This window comes from Erinaceus europaeus, chromosome 3 (assembly GCF_950295315.1).
Source record: "Erinaceus europaeus chromosome 3, mEriEur2.1, whole genome shotgun sequence".
Taxonomy (NCBI): domain Eukaryota; kingdom Metazoa; phylum Chordata; class Mammalia; order Eulipotyphla; family Erinaceidae; genus Erinaceus; species Erinaceus europaeus.
The window spans coordinates 142,617,806-142,634,574 of NC_080164.1; the positions used below are offsets into that span (position 1 = coordinate 142,617,806).

At 42.8% G+C, this 16,769-nt stretch overlaps 1 protein-coding gene across 1 annotated transcript in view; it reads right to left on the minus strand.

Moving 5' to 3' along the window:
- Positions 1-11,862, minus strand: part of CRACD (capping protein inhibiting regulator of actin dynamics) — a 308,316-nt gene extending 296,454 nt beyond the window's left edge. The window contains exon 1 of the mRNA XM_060188034.1: positions 11,725-11,862. The gene's annotated coding sequence lies outside the window, so the exon portion shown is untranslated. The remainder of the gene's footprint in view (positions 1-11,724) is intronic.
- Positions 11,863-16,769: the final 4,907 nt, after the last annotated feature.

Genomic DNA, 16,769 nt, shown 5'->3' on the forward strand with positions numbered 1-16,769 from the left:
AAGTTTAAAAAAAGAATTTCTTTTAAAAAAAAGAAATTACAAAGAAAAATATCTGACAGCATGCTATCTTCCACATATTAAAATAATGCTATGAAATGCAAATTTGTGCAAGTGCTGTTGGAATTGTTTCTCTGATTACTCACTCAATATCCACAGAAAGAGATTCCTATTGCTCCTCCCACACTATCTTGCTTATTAGTCCCTTTGTGATCAATGATCTGCCTTTGCCAGATGGCTGGTCTGAGTTTAAAGCACAATTTGAGACCTGAGAACAGAGCAAAGCTAAATGATCTCCCCAGGAACTGAACCAGTGACCTCGACCTCATTAACTCTAGAAGACAGTTAACCCATCACAAATATGGCTAGGCAGCTGGTATCATGGTGAATCAAGAAAGTACACTAGAGGGAGTTAGGCGGTAGCATATATAGTGTGAAGCAGAAGGACTGGAGCAAGAACTCCTGTTCCAGCCCCCAGCTCCTCACCTGCAGAGGAGGGAGGGATCGCTTTTCAAGCAGCGAAGCAGGTCTGCAGGTGTCTATCTTTCTCTCCCCCTCTGTCTTCCCCTCCTCTCTCAACTTCTCTATGTCCTATCCAACAACAACAGCAACAATGGGAAAAAATGACCTCCAGGAGCAGTGGATTCATAGTGCAGGCACCAAGCCCCAGTGATAACACTGGAGGCAAAAAAAAAAAAAAAAAATACACGACAATATTATGGTGATACTTTGCTAGAGAAAAGGCTACATGGTATTTATTACCAACTTTTCAAAATGAAGAAAATCCTGGATACAACCCAGGACAAAAAGGAATTCACCAGCCATGTCACGGCAACTTGTGAATCTGTCATAGCTTCCCTGAGAACACCAGCTGCAGCCCCCACCTACAATTTTAAATTTCTTTGACAGTGGGGATCTGGAGGGTCACTCTTACTAAGAGTAATCTAGAGCCACAGCTTCGCTTCCATTTTTCCTATTGAGGAACTTGTGGATTACCAATTATATACAAGATTATTAAACGACTATATCTTGAATCCAGTTTATCCCAGATCTTAATAATACCCATGTTTCTCTGCTTCTGGATCCTTCCCTCCCACCCACCTCTCTGTCAACCAAGTCTCTCCTATATCAAGTCTCTCCTATATCAAGTCTCTCCTATATCAAGTCTCTCCTATATGGGGTGAAGCCAGTAGAACTCAACCCTGGTTTGAAAAAAAAAAAATCAACACCTTTTTAGCATATGTCCTTCCTTTCTTGCTAGTGAGAAAATCAGCCCTTATCAGCTGCTATATATGCTTAAAGTCAGTTACAGTAACCTCCCTTTGGTAAGCTGAAGTCTTGTCATCTGATTTAAATATTTCCTAAGATGGGCTGGGGAGGCTGCACAGCAGTATAGCACTGGACTTGCAAGCATGAAGTCCTAAGTCTCATTCCTGGCACCATATATGCCAGAGTGATGCTCAGATCTCTTTTCCCCTTGTAAAATAAATAAAACAAAGCTTTAAAAAATTAAAGTGCTTTAACAACCAGGAAAATAATTCAACTGGTAGAGCACAGGACTTGCATGGCTGAGGCCTCCAGTCTGACCCCCTATGATGCTTGTGCTTTGGCTTCTGTATGTTAAATCACTCCTCCCCCCCGCCTTCCTCTGCCTCAATAAATAAAAATAATCTTTATTTCCCCACATGTGTCGAGGATGAAGTTTTGTGTCTTTTCCTCATTTAATACTTAACATAGCACCAGTTTCAGAGGCAACTTTATTGAAATTACTTGAAAATTTTCACAAATCGGGCCAGCAAGTTAGCTCACTTGGATAATGGCCTGTGGTTGAGCCTGGCCCCTGCTGCACTGAAAGAAACTGTGATACTGTAGTGTCTTTCTCTCTGTCTCTCTTATCTCTCTCTACCTGAACAAGTTGGCCTGGAACAGTAAAAACCCAATGATGACCAAAAAAAATTTTGACATTTAAATGAAACCACACAAACTTTTTAAATTATTTATTTATTTATTTATTTGTCTGCAGGGTTATTGCCGGGGCTCAGTGCCTGCACCACAAATCCACTGCTCCTCGAGGCCATTTTTCCCTTTTGTTACCCTAGTTGCTTTACCATTGTTGTGGTTATTATTGTTGTTGTTATTGATGTCGTGGTTGTTGGATAGGACAGAGAGAAATGAAGAGAGGAGGGGAAGACAAAGAGGGAGAGAGAAAGACAGACACCTGCAGACCTGCTTCACTGCCTATGAAGCGACTCCCCTGCAGGTGGGGAGGCGGGGGCTGGAACCAGGATCCTTATGCCAGTCCTTGCACTTTGTGCCACGTGTGCTTAACGCACTGCACTACCACCCAACTCCAATCTTTCTATTTTTATTTTTATTGCATACTTATTTATTATTGGATAGAGACAGAGAGAAGTTGAGAGGGGATAAGGAGATAGAGAGGGAGAGAGACAGAGAAACACTTGCAGCCCTGCTTCACCACTTGTAAAACTTTCCTCTCCTGTATATAGGGACCAGGGGCTTGAATCGGGTTTTTTCACACTATAATGCCAGCCTTCAACCAGGTGCACCACTGCCTGGCCATCCTCACACAAACTTTCTAGAATATAAAAGCTATTACATATGGTTACTCTGTTTGACTTCCTAAATATTTCTGATGCATTCACATTTTTTAACACTTTTGCTTAATATTATTCTTTTGCCAGGACACTGGCTTATGGTAGTACTGGAAACTAAATGCAAGACTTCAAGGATCAGGCATGAAAGTCTTTTGCAATGAATACTATGCTATCTTGCAGGTCCTTAGTAATTTTTATTTCCACAGTTATTTAAGATAAACTTTTAGTTTCTGGATTTAAGAGTCTGTAATACTGCACTTCTCATATATCTGTAGAAATCACACATGAATATAAACATAATATATATACCTGCCTCAAAGCAATTAGTACAAGTAAATAAACTGATTTTGTTATTCTCATCTCTAAAATTTTTCACATATGAATAATAGCAGTAGGGTTGATAAAACAGCTCACATGAGTAGTATGTCTGGTTAATGCACACAACCCAGGCTGCAGCCCAGCCCCCACTGCAGTGGAGGGAGCTTCAGGACTGCAGTATCCCCTCTCTCATTTTGTCTCACTGTCTCTGTCTCTGTTTGTCTCTATCTGGGAAAAAAGTCTGCTTGAAGCAGGAAGCCCCAATGACAGAAAGAAAAAAAAAGTAATATAAAATGTAATGGTAGTAAAATGAATATACTAACCATAGAGACTATTCAAAAAATGTGAAAGGTTTTTGATGTTCACAAAAACTATACTAACCCATTAAGGGTCAAGTGCTAAAGGGATAAATGTAAGCCTGCCAGACCCCACCCACCAGACACTCTACTGTTCTGGCATTCTGGCAGAGTGATTTCTCCTCTTAATTTCATATATATTATATATATATATATATATAATATGTGTATATATATATATAATATGTGTGTATATATATATATATATATATATAGAGAGAGAGAGAGAGAGAGAGAGAGAGAGAGAGAGGAGTAATACAGTACTGTTCCACCATTCACAGAACGTCCCCTGGAGTCAGACACGGTGTTCCCATGTGATGCCAAGTGCTCAAACATTCACGGTCCTCGTTCATGGTAAAGTGTATACCAGGTGAGCTATCTCACGGCCTCAAACTCTGATTTTTAAATTGTCAGCTTTGAGGCCAGGAAATAACTCATCCAGTAGAGCACACATTTTATCCTTTTCAAGGAACTGGTTTCAAGCCCCCAACCATCGCATGGGAACACCAAAGCAAAGGGGAAGCTTCACCAGCACTGGAGTGTGGAGTGGTACTACGGTGTCCCACCCCTCTCTGTCTCTCACCTTCTATCTGGCAGGTGGAATTACATAGGCACAAAGCTCCAGAGAAACCCTGGTGGTAAAAAAAAAAAAAATCTGTTCTGAAATATTCAACAAATATATGGTTTAAACATATAGTTAAAATATTAAAGCTCCATGCACACAGAAGCTGTAATGCAAAAGCAGGGGTGTGTTTATGTATCTTTAAGTACTTGTAAGACACATTCCTACCCTGTATCCTCTCTTCTCCTCCAAGCCACTCATGACAACATTACTACTTCCATATGTACCTCTCCTTTGCCTCCTCTCTCTGGGTGCTGATGAAGCTGGAGTTCAAAGCCCTCTTAACTTCTTCCTCCTATCACTTCTCCCCCACTGGGAGTATGGATTAAGGTTGTTTTGGGGGTGCAAAGGGTAGGAGTTCTGGCATCTATAATTGCTTCTCCACTGGACGTGAGCATTGATTGACAGGTTGATCCATATCCCCAGCCTGTTTCTATCCTTCCCCAGTGGGCCAGTCTCTGGTTCTCTCTTCTTTCTCATTAATAAACATCTTTTTAATATCTATTTGTATATTATAAGTACCTTTATCTCTTCTTTTCTTTCTGGTTTGTTTTTCATCACTAGGACTTCACTGGTCCAGGCTGATTTTCTCAGATAGAGAAAAGGGAAGAAACAATGAAGTTTCCTTCAGTGTAATGGGGGCCAGGCCTGAACCTGGCTCACATGCATGGCAACCAGTACTTTATTCAAGTTAGTAATTTTGCCAGCCTCTTTTACTTCCTCAAGCCAATTCTTCTCCTCCTCCTCCACCTCCTTCTTTTTTTAAAAAAAAAGAGAGAAAGAGGGGTGATGGAAAGTCAGAGAGAAGAAACACTACACCACCATTTTGATCTCTACAAAGCCTCCCCTGGTGCTGTCCATGGTGCTCCCATGTGGTGCTGAGCCTTGAACCTAGGGTCTCATACACTGCAAAGAGTATGCTCTACTAATGAGCATCTCCCGGAACCTATAGATATTATGTATGCATATGTATCTTTCAGACAGTCTTTCCCTGCACTTGCATTGTCATGAGCATAACCCAGGTATGAAAGCCTGGTCCCCCACCACCACACTGAAGGAAGCTTCAGTGGTGTTGTGTCTTTTTCCTTTCTCTCATTTAATTAACTAAATTCGTTCATTTGTTTTCTTACCAGGACTATTAGTGGGGCTTGTGCCTACACAATGACTCCACCATTCCAGCGATTATTTTCCCCTTTTTCTTTCTGATAGACACAGAGAAACAGAGAATGAAGTAGAAAGGGAGAAAGAGGACACCTGCAGCACTGCTTCACCACTCCTGCCCTCCTGCAGGTGAGAACCAAGGGGTTGAACCTAGGTCCTTGCACATGGTAATGTGTGTGCTCTATTGGATGCACCCCTGCCTAGTCCCTCTCTCTGTCTCTAGGTCTCTGTCTTTTTCTATCTGAGAAACTCGGCCTGGAACAGAAAAGCCCAAGTGACAACCCTCCACCAAAAAAAAAAAAAAAAAAAAGTTTCTCCTTACTGACTTTTTTTTTTTTCCCAATCAGGGTTATTGCTGAGACCCAGTGTCAGCACCCACCACTCCAGGTAGCCATTTCCTTCTCTCTCTCTCTCTCTCTATCTCTCTCTCTGTGTGTGTGTGTGTGTGTGTGTGTGTGTGTGTGTCTGTCTGTCTGTCTGTCTGTCTCTGACAGAAAGAAATTGAAAGGGGCAAGGAGATAGGAAAATAGAAAGATAATAGACTCTTGAAGATCTTCTACACTGCTCATGAAGCATTTTCCATGCAGGTGGGGAGTGAGGGTTCAAACTCTGGTCCCTGTACATAGTAACCTGTGTACTTAGCTGGGTGTGCCAGCTCCTGGCCCACTTTACTAGCTTTTTTTTTCTTTACTGAAGTAACAGACTTATATTTTTGTGTATGTTTCATGATTTTCTCATACCTCTTCAAAAGTAAGTCCTGAAAATATTTTTTAAAGGAAATAGCAAAAACTTGAAATTAAAATAGTGCTAAAATTTAATGAACCATTGCAAAGAGCTGAAAACAAAAGCAATTAATATGGCATTTAATAGTCATTTCTTACAAGTACTCTACAAAATAAATTAGCTTCATTGCCTGGTGACTTTGAGACAAATCAATAGACTATAAAGTACTATTTGTAGCTCTTAAGGCTTCATTTGTGCCTTAACAGAAGTCAATATTTGTTCATAATGAAGTCTTTTCATAGTTACACAGCTATTTCATGTCTCTCCCGAAGATATATTAGACCTTTGGGTGTTTGAGAATACTGGCCAGTTAATTAACTCAGTCATTGATTGACTGATGACAGAGCTGAGACATCATTCCAAAATATGTACATCAAAACCCAGCAAAAATAAAAATGGATTCCAAGTTTATCCTTGTACTCTTTCAACTAAGTTGAAACTTCTTCTAATGGGTCCATTCAAAGGAAAACACAGAAATTGCACTACAATGGATAAATACTCACAGTATCATTCAAATTTACTTAAAAGAAGTCCTGTTGTTGTCTCCTGGACACCAATCAAGGGGAGATGAGAGGTTGTGCCAATGTGTTAAAGATTATGCTGTAAACTAAGCCTCCAGGGGTTCGGGCAGTAGCGTGGTTAAGTGCATGTGGCAAAAGCACAAGGACCGGCATAAGGATCCTGGTTGGAGGCCCCTGGCTCCCCACCTGCAGTGAAGCAGGTCTTCAGGTGTCTTTCTCTCCCCTTCTCTGTCTTACCTTCCTCTCTCCACTTCTCTCTGCCCTATCCAACAACGACAGCAACAATAATAATTAGAACAATAAAACAACAAGGGCAACAAAAGGGAATAAGTAAATATTTTAAAAAAAAAAGAATAGGAAAGCTATCAGGGGAGAGGATGGGATATGGAATTCTGATGGTGGGAATTGTGTGGAGTTGTACCCCTCTTATCCTATGGTTTTGTCAATGTTTCCCTTTTATACATAAAAACTTTTACAAAAGCAAACTATCAGTTAAAAAAGAAAAAGAAGTGATACTCAGATGCCACATATGAAGGTGAAGAGAAAAGCAGACACCTTTAGGTCAAATAAAACTCTGTTAACCCTTCAGCTTCATTACTCGGGTGAGACCTTTCCTTTTATAGTACACTCTAATTTCATCTCAGGTGGTTCACTTTCTAACAAAGTCCCATAACCTAGATATACACCAGTTTCTGTGAGAGAGAGAGCTTATGTTCACACGTATCCATAAACTACTGCAAAATATATACCTGAAAGCAGAAGTACACTAGAGTTTGCAGTGAGTACCTCCCTAACACTTCCTCTCCACTATTCCAAGCTTTGGGTCCATGATTGCTCAACAATTTGTTTGGCTTCGTATGTTAACTCTCTTTTCAATCACCAGGTTCCAGATGCCATCAGGATGCTGGCCAGGCTTCCCTGGATTGAAGACCCCACCAATATGTCCTGGAGCTCAGCTTCCCCAGAGACACACCCTACTAGGGAAAGAGAGAGGCAGACTGGGAGTATGGACCGGCCAGTCAACGCCCATGTTCAGCGGGGAAGCAATTACAGAAGCCAGACCTTCTACCTTCTGCAACCCTCAATGACCCTGGGTCCATGCTCCCACAGAGATAGAGAATGGGAAAGCTATCAGGGGAGGGGGTGGGTTATGGAGATTGGGTGGTGGGAATTGTGTGGAGTTGTGCCCCTCCTTCCCTATGGTTTTGTTAATTAATCCTTTCTTAAATAAAAATAAATAAATAAATAAAATAAAACTCTGTTAATATTGAATGAATTTGCTTCATCTCTAACTTTATGACCTTTGGCAAGTTAATAAAAGCCCTTTGAGTCTAGTTTCAATTATCAAATGGAAACATAAGACCAACTTAGAGCACTTTATGAATACTCAATTAGATGACATACAGACAGCACAGAAAATAGACCAGTCAAGACTCAATGCCTGTGGTCCGGGAGGTGGCGCAGCGGATAAAGCATCGGATTCTCTAGCATGAGGTCCTAAGTTCAATCCCTGGCAGCATATGAACCAGGAAGATGTCTGGTTCTTTCTCTCTCTCCTCTTATCTTTCTCATTAATAAATAAATAAATAAAATATTTTTTAAAAATACTCAATGCCTGAACTAGACCTACAAATACTCAACACATGACTGTAATTACTAAGACATATCTAAGAACTTCCTTCTTTTTAATTTAATGTTAAAATTCCAACTGATGTTAAAAATTATTAGAAGGAACATTAAAATATCTAATAACTGGAGCTAGGTGGTGGCACACTTGGTTGAGTGCACACGTTACCATGTTGCAAGAACCACAAGCCCCGGGTCTCTACCTGCAGGGTGGAAGTTTCACAAGTGATGAAGCAGTGCTGCAGGTGGCTCTTTTCTCTCTCCCTATCTCCCCACTCCCTTCTCAATTTATCTCCGTCCTATCAAGTATAAGAAAAGAATAAATGAGAAAAATTTTCAATTAACAAAATCTTCTTTAAATCACTTAGTCTGACTACCCTTTATGTTCTTTTGAAGCTATAGGTCCGAACAAATTAATTGAATGTGAAATTATTTGGTGGCCTTTAACAAGAATTTCTAGATAGAATAGGATAAAAATGTATTGCATGGGAGTCAGGCGGTAGCACAGTGGGTTAAGCGCATGTGGCACAAAGTGCAAGGACTGGTGTAAGGATCCTGGTTCGACCCCTCGGCTCCCCACCTGCAAGGGCGTCGCTTCACCTGCAGGTCTGCAGGTGTCTATCATTCTCTCCCCCTCTGTTTTCCCCTCCTCTCTCCATTTCTCTCTGTCCTATACAACAACGACGACATCAGTAACAACAACAAGGGCAACAAAAGGGAATAAATATTTTTTTAAAATGTATTGCAGAGGAAGTCTGTGCATTAGTCTGTAATTTTTTATTTAGCATATTTTTAATGTTTCTAAATATTAGATCACAATGTCAAACACATCTCTTCCTGTGCACCACCCTCAAAAAGCAGAAAAGCCACTGGTGCACTTAATAGTAATAAGAATAACAATACCTAGCTGACAAAGAATGCCTACTTTGTGTTAAATAGCAAACTATAAGCATGTACATTATTTCATTTGCTCTTTCCCCAAATCTTGTAAAGTAGGTGTTGTTATTTCTACCATTTTACAGATGTATAAAGTTGAGACATAGGTTAAGTCACTTGCCAAGAATGCAGAGTTAGGAACTGGTAAATCCAGGACTCAAATGCAGTTACCTGACTCCAGAACTTGCACATTCAGAACCACTTCACTAAGCACTAGGCTGTGGAATATACCTTGTCCTGATGTGAAAGTAATTCAAAAGACTCTTACAAGGCCCAATTTAAAAGCAACTTTGTGGATCTGCGGCTTATCTTGGAGAAGGCAGTAAGTGTGATTCAGAAGTGAAAGCACTACCTTAAGAGCCAGCTTCTGCCCCTGGCATTGCTGCCTGGGTGGTGAGGAGTTGGCAAGTCATTTAATCTCAAGAGTCTGGATTTCCTCACCTACAAAACGGGAGTGATAATATCTGCCCTGCCTCCCCATAGGCCATTGTGAGAACGTATATGGACATACAGCAAGTGAAAAGGTTTTTTTGTACTACTCAGTTATGTGAGATGGTCATTATACCACCCAAAGGGGCCCAGTCTTCACAGAAACACACAACATATATGATCTGAAAATGAAAGTCACCAGGCTTTTATAAACTGTATGTGAAAACACTGCACAGTTCTTGGCACATAGCAGGCCTGCTATAAATGTCATTAAATTAAAAGAAACCAATTCAATCTGTATTCTTCATGGGGCTCAAACCAAGATAATTCAGAAAATGACCACAATGCCTCTACTGCATGATTTCACCATCAATTTTTTTTGCATTAATTCATCTGTTTTAAAAGGCTTATTTAATGAGAGGTCAAGATCATTACTCAAACATTTGGAGCACTGGGTCTCAAACTGAGCACTTCATACATGCAGGTCCTACACTCTACCCACTGAGCAACTTCCCTGTTGCCAATGATTCATTGTTCTCACAACTACTTAATTGAACACCTGCTACATGCCAGATGAGAAATATGGACAATAAAAAAGATTGTTTCTTAGTACAAGAGGATTTCATATTAATTTCCATCAACCTTTCAAAAATTGTTAAGCACAGCCTCATCTAATAACAATAACAACATACACTTAGAATTTTTTACAATTTAAAAGGAACCATGTGGTTGATTTTGTTTCTTACACCAATGTCATGTCAGTGTTATTCCTCTTCCTGACTTCATATTTAGTGCTAAGTTCTGTTAAGTCTTCAAAATGAAAAAGTTTCTCCATATCAGAGGTAAGTGTGAAAACAGCTCTTTGAGTGAAATATATTAAATAATACTGTTAAGAGGTAATCTACTAAAATGATTTCTCCCTTCATTTTTCTGAGTTGTGAAGTAATCCATAATGCAATCATACTACTTATTCAAGATTCATTTTTCCTTTTTAAAAAACTGCCTTTTTCTGACAATTTTCTGTCGAATATATATATTCATCCAGTAGAGGAGGAAGAAGTGAGGGTGTCTTTCCTTTGTTGACTTTTTAAATTACTCCAAAGTGACTGTTGTATTAAGATTCCTGAGTCACATACAACCTCAAAGCCCGTTTTATATATAATTAACAACTACCACCTTTTTACAGGCGAACAGTGATTTAATCACATCTTAATGAACTAAAATGTTGCTACAGGATATTTACCAAGAGCCTTTTACTTAAAAAAAAAAAAAAGCTTTATCCTTTGTATTCTAACCACTCCCTCTCCATCACCCATCACCACCAGACCCAAGAAGCCGGCACGCGCGCGCACACACACACACACCACACACCCCACCCGGCATCAGATCACTTTCCAGGATATTATTTGTAAAAAAAAAAAAACTTAAAATTTTACAACGTATTATGGTAGTTACTATCAATAGTTATCAATAGTTTCTCCCCCCCACTACCCAGCGGTCCTGCCCCGCCCCCAATTTATTTTTTTTTCTTGAAATCTGAAATTCAGAAAGCAATTGCGATGCCTCGATCCTGAGAGCATTGATATAAAATCGAAACGTCTACCCTCCTGTTGACCGCTCGCCACGCACCCTAACCCACCCACCGTTCCCTTGGGTCAGGAGGTCCCATCTCGCTTAGCAAGAAAGGGCGATCGATTCTAGGACCCGGAAAACCTTCTCAGGAAACCCCGGGAGCAGACAAGAAAAACGCGGTGCGCCACGGGCAGCGAGCGGTCTTTCTGCTCCAGTCCGTGGTGGACCGAGGAAAACCTTTGTCTCTCGCCTCCACTAGCAAACCGGCTGGTTATCAGAACTGGGGCAGCAAGAGTTTGTGCGAGACCGCTCGGCAAAGGTTAAACAAAGCGCCGCAGCCCCGGCGGGGGACAGGGCTGCGCGGGTCAGCGCCCGGGTTCCCAGCCGGCGAGTCTGGCTGTGCGCGCACCACCGCACCCCCGCACCCCCGGCCCCGCGGTGGCCGAGACCCGGCTGGGGGCCCCGGGACGCGCTGCCAAGGCGCAGGGGGCCGGCAGGTCCAGGGCGCGCTCGCTGGGCGCAGCCCGTCTGCAGGTTCCCCGCCGTGAGACCCGCCGGCTCGCGGCCGCCGCTCGTGCTGCTCGCGCAGGGTGCGCGCCGCACAGGAGACCGCGCCCCAAAGTGCACTGCCGACCCCGCCGAGCCCCCGGCCCCGGGTGCCGGCAGTTTGGGCAACGCCGGGGAGCCGCGGGAAGCCGGCCGGGGCGGGGATCGCGCGTGCCCGGCGGCGAGGAGCCCGCCCGCCGCCCCTATTGTCTCGGTTCCGGCCGCGGCAGAGCGGCACTCACCTGAGCTCCCCGCCAGGCGTCCTGGGCGGCCGAGCGGCTGGACGGCGACCCGCGGTCCCTCAGGCGTGGCAGACTCGGCTGCCCCGCAGCACCGGCAGTCTCCGCAGCAGCACCGACAACGCACCCGCCTCTCAGAAGCCCGCGGCCTCCATTGCGCTCCCCGCCACCGCCACCGCGCGGCACTACGCGCCCGGCCCCGCGCGGCGTGGTCACATGCTCCGCCGGCGCCTCGGGCGCTCGGACCCGCGCTGCAGCCCCGCCCGGCTTCACCCCTGGACCGCGGAGCGCTGCCGGGGGGCCACCAACTCCCCGAATTCCCATAGGTACCCTCCGGAAACGACCTGCTCCTGATGGCACCCACCTTGGGGGCGCCCAGAAACGGAGCCGGCACAGGGCAGGGCGTGGGCTCGCCAGTGCGCACCCCACCTCTGCATGCCCCCCCCCCCCACAGATGGTTGATGCGCTGGACGCGGTTACTGCGATGGGCTCCCAAGTAAGCGCAGCTGGTGGGCCAAGACCCAGGCCCGTCCCTGCTATCTGGAGAAGCCCGAGGCCAGCAGGGGCGACCTGGACTCCAAAGGGAGCTTCCCCTGCAGAGCCCAACAGTGAGAAAGTGGTACTAGGACCCCTGAAAGTTGAACAAGTCAAAAGAGGTCAAGCAGAAGTGAAATGTCTTTGCCCGGGTCGCTGTACATCAGTATAGACTGGTATTGGGGTGTCATGTGTCCCTAGTCATAATAACGTTAACTAATGGCTTTCGTTTTTGTTTGTTTTTCTTTTCTTTTCTTTTCTGTTTTTTTTTTTTTTCTGGAAAAGATTTTTCTTTTGTGGCCTAGTTAGAAACACTGGTAAATTGTCTCCATACTTTTCGTTGTGACTGTTTCAATGTAACTCTTAAAAATCCATTTCTCATGATCTTTCCATTTGCTGTATGTACAAAGATGCAAAAAAAAAAAAAAAACTTAATATCATCATTCCTCTGGAAATTTGAAATAAAAACAAAACAAACGAAAAAAACACCTCCTCAATGGCAATAGATGCAAAAGATGAATAATAATCTCAAAAGCTGTTCGATATTGAGTCCCTTGTACCAATGCTAAAGATTGATCCGTTTAATGCAGGTACTTTAGGTAGAAGGAGTATGGAAGAATCTCATGCATGTTACCTTACATAGGTGTTTTTCTGGATAAATATTTTAATTGACACTAGCATAAAATATATACGGCTGTACATTTCGTCAGTATAGATATCATGTGTTATTTAGTGACTACACATTATGTCTACTTTGTTCCAAATAAGAATAATGAAGAGTTTTGTAAAAGGTTGAACAAGTTCCCTCTGATTAAGCACTATAACTTCTCAGAAATCAAAATTTAAATTTTCGTGGAATATATAACTGCAGTCTCTTGATCTATGACTCTAGAGCCAACTGCACATAAATTCATGATAGCAATTAATATTTGTATAAGTCAAGTGTAAGCCTTTAGTCTTTGAATTTTGCAGAGAAAGTTACCCCAGTTAATACACCCTTAAAACAGTAAGAGTACTGGAGAATTGATGATCATATTAGAGTGTTCTTGTTGGAATTTGCATCTCATAGACCTTGGAAATCAGAAGCTATCAAGCACTGCTTTTAAAACAGCACTGTTTTTTCCTTCATGTATTAAACACGTTGGTTCTTAGTTACTACAAACAGAACTATAATAACAGTGTGGTAAAAGGATCCATCAGTCCACTATTAACTTCCTGGTGGAGAGATTTCCAGAGACCATAAAATAGTAGGAAAAAAAGATGCTGAACATTAGAAAAAATTAAAGTCATTTAAGCTACTGTAGTAGGAATTATAGGAAGCCTGTGAGAAAAAGACTATGTTGTCATATATATCATGGGTGTTTTTTGTTTTTGTTTTTATCTAGAGAACATTTGTCAGTGTCTGGAGATGTTTTTTGGTTGTCGCAACTTGTTGGCAGGTGCTACTGCTGGCATCTAGTGGGTAGAGGCCAGAGATGCTGCTAAACATCCTACAATGTAGAAGGCAGTCCCCACAGCCAAGAATTATTGGGCCCCAAATGTCAATAGTGTCCAAACTAAGGAACTTCGAGAGCCTTCAGATTCTTCTCTTTTTACCACCATACATTTTCTGCTGGGGCTTTATTTTTGCAGAATTCTGGGGAATTTCTCCTGATGGATTTCTTTCTTGCTTTTTCTTTTATTTATTTACTTGCCTCCAGGGTTATTGCTGGGGCTTGGTGCCTGCACCACGAATCCATTGTCCCAGGCAGCCATCTTTTCCATTTGTTGTTGCTGCTGCCGCTACGTCTATTGCTGTTGTTGAATAGGACAGAAAGAAATTGAGAGAGGAGGGGAAGACAGAGAGGGGGATAGAAAGATAGACACCTGCTGACCTGCTTTACCACTTGCGAAGTGAACACACACACACACACACACACAGCCGGGGGTTCAAACCAAAATGGCTGAGCCGATCCTTGAGCTTGAACTTGAGCTTGAGCTTCGCCCTATGTGTGCTTAACTCAGGACACTACTTCTGGGCCCCTGGACTTTTTTTTTTTTTAATAGAAGGTAAAAAGTAAAGGAAGGAGGAGAGAAAGAGAAAGAGAGGGAGAGAGAGAGAGAGAAAGAGGGAGAAAGTCATGAGGAAGAGATAGGAGGAAAGATACTCTCTGATACTGTTCCACCTCTCATGAAGCTTTTCTACCTAGAAGCTCCTGTGGTGGCCAGAGGCTCAAAACTGAGTCATCACTGGACTGAGGAGATAGCATAATGATTATGCAAAACGACTTTCATGCCTGAGGCTCTAAGGCCACAGGTTCAATCCCCAACACCACCATAAACCTAAATGCTCTGGTCTCTATCAATCCTTCCTTGTGTCTCCTTAAAAGAAATTAATGAGTAAAAGATAAAAAGGAATAGTTTAAAAAACTGGATCATCACCAGGTGAGCTATCTCCTAGCCCCAAAGCCTGGAAGGACTGAATAATAGTGTGGAGCAAAAACCAACTGTGCAAACAAAAGCTACATAGACTATAAATTCTAGGTGAAAAAAACAGGGAAAACAGTGTAGATCTGGCGGTGTAGAAGATTTCTTGGTTGTTCCCTACAACTTCATAACCCTGTCAAGGCTTTTCAATAGCCTTGACTTCACAAGTGAGTAAATGGAATTATACATTCATGTTTCCACCATTCCGTCATAAGACTAGTAATCCCCTTCTGACATTTTAAGTGACAGACTGTTGTGAATATTTACAATGCAAGGGAAGTGACGGGGCTTACATAAGCAGCCCAGAGGGGAGGCAGCAGCTCCTAGGATGGGGTGGGAGTCAGAACATACCCAATACTTGCAGTGCTAAATTTCTAGCCCTAAGCATGAGTTATGGACAACTTGCTGAACTCCAGACATTCGGATCTGGACAACGAGGATAGTTGTCACATCTCCCCTTGCATCGAAATTACAAGCTCTACACCAGATATGCATAGGAGTTGGTATGTTGTTGCATGTTCCTCGAATCACAAATGATTATCTTCCTCTGGGGAGAGAGTAGAGACATGATAGTGGCACAGAATCCCTGCCATTTGTCACTAGTAAGTTAGGATTTAGATATATGCCTCTACCCTCTGGCTTCAAGGTCTCACCCTATAGATAATGGCTAGTCTGGAGCTTCAGTCTCTAGTCCCTGATTATCACACCCATTAGACCAGAGATGGCTGAAAACCCCCTGCTTTCCTGGAGAAGTTTTTCTTTCTTGCTTGCTGTCTTTCTGTCTTCCTTCCTTCCTTCCTTCCTTCCTTCCTTCCTTCCTCCCTCCTTTCCTTTCTTTCTTCCCTCCTTTCTTTCCTTTCTCTTTAATATTCTGTTTACTTTTTAATGTGAAAGATAGGAAGAGAGAAGAAGGGGATCGGGCAGTGGCACACTGGGTTAAGTGCGCATAGTACTAGGTGCAAGGACTCCAAGCCCACAGCTCCCCATCTGCAAGGGGTAGCTTCACAAGTAATGAAGCAGGTCTGCAGGTGTCTCTCTCCCTCTCTGTTTCCCCCTCCCATCTCAATTTCTTTCTGTCCTATCCAACAAAAATGAAAAACACCAGGAGCAATGGATTCGTAGTGCCAGCACTGAGCCCCAGCGATAACACTGGAGACAAAAAAAGAGAAAGAGGGGTTTGGGCGGTGGTGCAGCGGGTTGGGCGCACCTGGCACAGGGCGCAGGGACCAGCATAGGGATCCAGGTTCAAGCCCCTGGCTCCCCGCCTGCAGGGGACTGGCTTCATAGGCAGTGAAGCGGATCTACAGGTGTCTATCTTTCTCTCTCCCCTCTGTCTTCCCCTCCTGTCTCCATTTCTCTCTGTCCTGTCTAACAATAATGACATCAATGGCAACGATAATAATAACCACAATAATGGTAACAAAGGGGAAAAGATAGCCTCCAGGAGCAGTGGATTCATGGTGCAGGCACCCAGCCCCCAGCAATAACCCTGGAGGTGAAAGAAAGAAAGAAAGAAAGAAAGAAAGAAAGAAAGAGAAAAGAGAGGAATATACAAATTAAATGTTATACCCATCAAAGTCCCACCAAGTTTCTTTAAGAGAATAAAACAAAAATTACAGTAATTTATCTGGAACCAGAAAACACCTAGAATCGTCAAAACAATCTTAAAGAAAAGAAACGGAAATGGAGGCATCACACTCCTAGATCTCAAACTATACTATAAGGCCATCACAATCAAAACATCCTGGTACTGGAACAAAAAACAGGTACACAAACCAGTGGAACAGAATTGAAAGCCCAGAACTAAACCCCCACACCTGTGGACATCTAATTTTTTATAAAGGATCCCAAATTATTAAATGGAGGAAGGAGGCTTTCTTCAATAAATGGTGCTGGGAAAACTAGGTTGAAATGTGCGTAAGAATGAAACTGAACCACTTTATCTCACCAGAAACAAAAATCAACATCCAAATGGACCTGGATGTTAGACCAGAAACTATCAAATACTTAGAGGCAACATTGGTGGGACACTTTCCCACATAAACCTC